Source organism: Anastrepha obliqua, chromosome 2, assembly GCF_027943255.1.
Source record: "Anastrepha obliqua isolate idAnaObli1 chromosome 2, idAnaObli1_1.0, whole genome shotgun sequence".
Taxonomy (NCBI): Eukaryota; Metazoa; Arthropoda; class Insecta; order Diptera; family Tephritidae; genus Anastrepha; species Anastrepha obliqua.
This window is the reverse complement of record NC_072893.1, coordinates 54,762,747-54,767,399: the sequence shown is the minus strand read 5'-3', so window position 1 is coordinate 54,767,399 and position 4,653 is coordinate 54,762,747.

Here is a 4,653-nt window from a genome sequence, read left to right as displayed (position 1 = left end):
GTTCGGCTGAAAAGACCTAATTGACATGGCCAAACCATACTTCTTCACGAAAACTCCAGTTGCCCCATGTTGCACCAGCCGTCAAAGCCGAGCTCCAAGAGCTCGAATGGGAGGTCCTTCAGCAGCTGCCGTATTTTCCGGACCTTGCATCGACCGATTACGATCTTTTCCGCTCTTCCGCCCCTTTTCAAACCATATGAAGGGCGTTAGTTTCGATAACAAAGATGTCCTTAAAAACTTCTTTGACACCAGACCAGACGATTTTTGGCGGAACGGCATCAAAAAATTGGTCGATAGGTGGGAAGAGGTTGTAAACAGCAACGACGAATATATTTATAATTGATTGACTTATTTTTATAATTATCGTTTTTTGTTTAAATAAAAGTCTTCGGTAAAAACGCTACGAACTTATTCCCCAACGCTATATATATTTGTTAACATTTTTTGGGTAAATTTGTTGTTTGTTATTTTGGAAAAACACTCATTTTCTGGTTTTATATCGACTTGTTAGAGTACTTAATATGTCAGTACATATGTTAAGGCATCGCTGGCGTGGTATTTTGCACTGATTTGCTGCACGTATTTGAATATAACTCGAATGGAGAATCGATTACGAAACTTGCAGGGAATTAAAATTTTTCGTTTATTAAAAGAAAAAGAAACTTTAAAAAGGTATGCTTTATCATTTATATTCTTTATTGTACAACGGTTCTACTTATATATCATAGTTTAGGCCACCCAATTATTTGGACTCATGCTTCCTCAATAGTCAATAGCTGATGACTAACCTTCTCGGAGAGCTCATCTTCAAGGGGTGAACTCGTTTAGAAGTGGGATACCCCGCAAATACCCTTTGCATATAACCACACCGCAGATATAACACCCAATCAGTTTTGATGGAATTGGAATACGCTAATGTGTGCAAATTTATCAGATTTGTGCGTAGATATGTAAAATTGCACTTGCATCTGCACAGTCATTTAAATGAGCATTAACCGCAATTACCGCCCCAAAAGATGATGTGCGTTGTTTGAATAAAATTTATTATCAACTACAGCAGACGAAACAGCCGACCTGCAGAGGCAAATCAAAGTTCATTCATACATGCGTACGAGTATTTATATAGCATACTGTAAAGGTTTGGATTTTTTCAGAGAAATAACTTTAGTTTTTATATATTTGTATATGTGCGATGGCATATGTCTATGTATGTTTGTGTTTTTCGTGGCAATATTAAACGTAATTATTTTTTAATGCACAAAATTATGGGTCGGTGGTAATGAAATGAGAGTAAAGAAGAATTATTACTTAGTTAGTATATATGTCTGTTTCTGAAAATTCATAAAAAAATGTTTACAGCTGAAAGTTTTTATTATAGAAAAAGTGTGCGGAAATAGGTCATTTGAAAAATTTTATTATATTTTTTGTGCATAAGCACATCCGCCGTAGGTGACCTTTCGCGTGGTGCGTGACTACCATTCGGAAGTGCGTATGTTCGAATCACCGTGCATGAAAATCAAAATTATAGAACACGTTTATTCTAATAGCGGTCGCCTCTCGGCAAGCAATGGCAAACCTCCGAGTGTATTTCTGCCCTGGAAAACCTGCTCTAAAAAAATATCTGCCCATTGGAGTCAGTTTAAAACTGTTGGCCACTCCATTTGTGGAGCAACATTAAGGCGCATACTACAAATAGGAGGATCAGTTCAGCCATTTTTTTAAATAAGATAACTAATAAAGACTTAGCACACACAAAATTGGTGAAATGGAATACGGGTTTCAATTTCCATATCAGTCAAAACTAAGCTACGAATTTTTAATTCCAAGTGTAAGTGGTGTTGCTATATGACTGCGAATCCTGGCCGCTCACATCCGTGCTTATTCGAAGGCTGCAAACATTCGTCAACGTCTGTTTGCGCAAAATTTTGAAAATCTGGTAGCCTCGTGTTCCTTCAAATCACGAGTTACTGAATCCGATCAACGAATTCTCAATCGAGCTCATCATCAAACGCAGACGGTTTGGCTGGATAGGCCACACTTTGCGCAGAAATGCCGGCACGGCTGCTCTGTGATAGAATCCGCAAGGTGTTAGCAACCGTAGAAGACCATAAACCTCCTGCCGCCGCATGTGGATAAGGACTTATTAAACTCAAATACAACCTGGAATACTTTAAAACAAATTGTTCATAATCAAAATTATGGGAAATCTTTAGTATAATATAACACACTTTAAAGGGAAAATAGTCGGGTCTATCCCCATCTTAAAACTGAAAACCGCACCCTCCGGAGGTTTATAGTTTTTAAGTAATTTATTATTAAAGTTGTGTAATTTGTAATGCAAATAAGATCGAATTTCGTATGCAGAGACGTTCACTGGGAGGTTGTTTGTAAATCTGAAGTATTTTTTGCTTTAGTTTAGAATTGAGAAACATTTTTGAAAATCCGGTGAATACGAGGGGTGCGGAAGCGATTCACGCAGTTTAGTGGCGATAACTCCGGGTGAAAGTGCGGGTGCGTTATCGTGGGGAAACCGCACCTCCTTTTTCGCCAAATGTGGCCGTGTCTTCTTTAATTTTTTGTGAAAACGGCTCAATAATTCACTGTAGTATTGTCCAGTGTGCGTTCTTCCTTTATTCAAAAAATCCATGGAACTGTCTTCGCCTTCTTTGGAAAAGTTTCTTAGTTTCTGGTGCGTAATGGTGAATCCAAGTTCCATCAACGGTGACAACTCGGCGCAAAAATGTGTTCGGATATCGCTTAAATTGCTCCAAACACTGCTTCGAAGTAACAACCGCATCTGCTTGTTGTCCGCCATGAACAATCGCGGCACCCAACGGATCGACAATTTTTTCATCGCCAATTTATTATGTAAAATAATTTCCCGTGAACATAGCATGGCTTCTGTTACTTCGAGCACTTCCGTTCGTCCCTCAGCGAGAATCTTGTCGTGGATTTTTTGAATGATTTCCTCGACAACCACGTCTGCCGGGCGTTCTGGTCGCGCCTTATCAAAAACGGATGTTCGATCACGTTTAAATACGTTGAACCAAAATCTAGCTGTGACCATAGATGGCGAAGCGTCCCTATAGACAGCATCCAACTGTGCTTTTATCTCCTTGAACTTTTTATAATATTGCACTTTTTCCATCTTAGCGAAAATCACGAAAGACGTCTTTCTCGTATAGCTGCGATATCTAAACTAACCTATCAATCAGTCTGAAATTTGTTTTGCCGTCGTTTGATTGATGGTAGCACACAATTCTAACAACTTTTCTCAGGAACGCCCTCTGTCATCAAACACGGGTACTTATTGAACCGCCCTCGTATAAACATATATGAGGGTAAATTTGTTGAATTTTTACATAGAACTGTTTTCCGCATGGGCGGTTTTCGGCTACGCTTCAAACAAATAACCCTCATCAGTCCAACTCCAGCTACGCCATCCAAAGTATTTTTGCGTAGAACTCCTTTCCAGGTTAAAACCAAAATTTAAAACATCGTTTGCGTCTGTGTAGTAGGATACACAAAAACCTGCATTCTATCATCAACACTGAACTGAAATACTTCATTTTTGTTCATATTTTTATTTTGATTTGCAGGCATCCGGTAACACTATACTATTGGCAATTCCAATGAATTGTTATGCTCGTTAAAAATTGGAAAGTAATGATATTGGCAAATGAATTTGCATTTAATTTTCACTGAAATATTTCGAGTACAAGTATAAAAATAAGTAAAAACAATATAATGAAGTTCCCGAGGCCACTTTGAAGGCAAATAATTGCGAAACTATTATTTCTGGAACTGAACTGGCAACAACGCGGACTACTCCGAGCGTTTATCACCCGCAAAAACGAAGCAATTCCAGGACCGCAGGAAAAACTGAGGAAAAATAGCCTAAAGTGTATCTAAGATATATATAAGGTATAGCTCTCTCTCTCTCCTTTTCTCTACGTTAAATCTTTTTTCTCTGTCGCCGAACGAAAATGCCCAAAACGTTGTACGGCCTTGAAATTTTACTCTCCATTCTCGCTCGTCCATCGACGCCTAAGAAGTTTCAGTTCAAAAAAACAACAAATTATTTTATTCAACCAGTTTGCATTCTTCATTGAAATATTTAAGAAACTGTTGACGAACGTTCACCACTTTACATGTTAGCGGGTTTTAGAATATATCCGAACCAGAAGATGCTAAAGTATTAAATGTCAAAACGTTGCCGAAAACAATTTTGCCCATGTGACTGAAAATGAAACATTAAAAGAGAATTTCCAGTGTCTCCCTTTCAAATGTCTCCGTGTGCAAATCGGCACTAAAATCTTCATAAAGTTTCATTAAATATTATACTTTGCCTGAAGTTGGCCATGCCACATTGTGCTAAGCTCGACCCGAAATGATTTCAGTACTTTTGTTTGGGCCCAAATCGGAGTTAAAGGAAATTATACATACATACACATACAAGGTGAAGTCCAAAATAAACAAGACTGAGCTAAAATAGAAACGACATGGGCTTTGTTCTGACAACTTCGAGTTTATTTATTCAAAATATTCCCCTCTGGCCTCGATACACTGTTTTGCGTGATCTAAAGAGTGTTTTCGGTCATTGACCGAAATGCACTTCAGGATTTCGGTATATGCCTTTTGGATGGCCTCTAC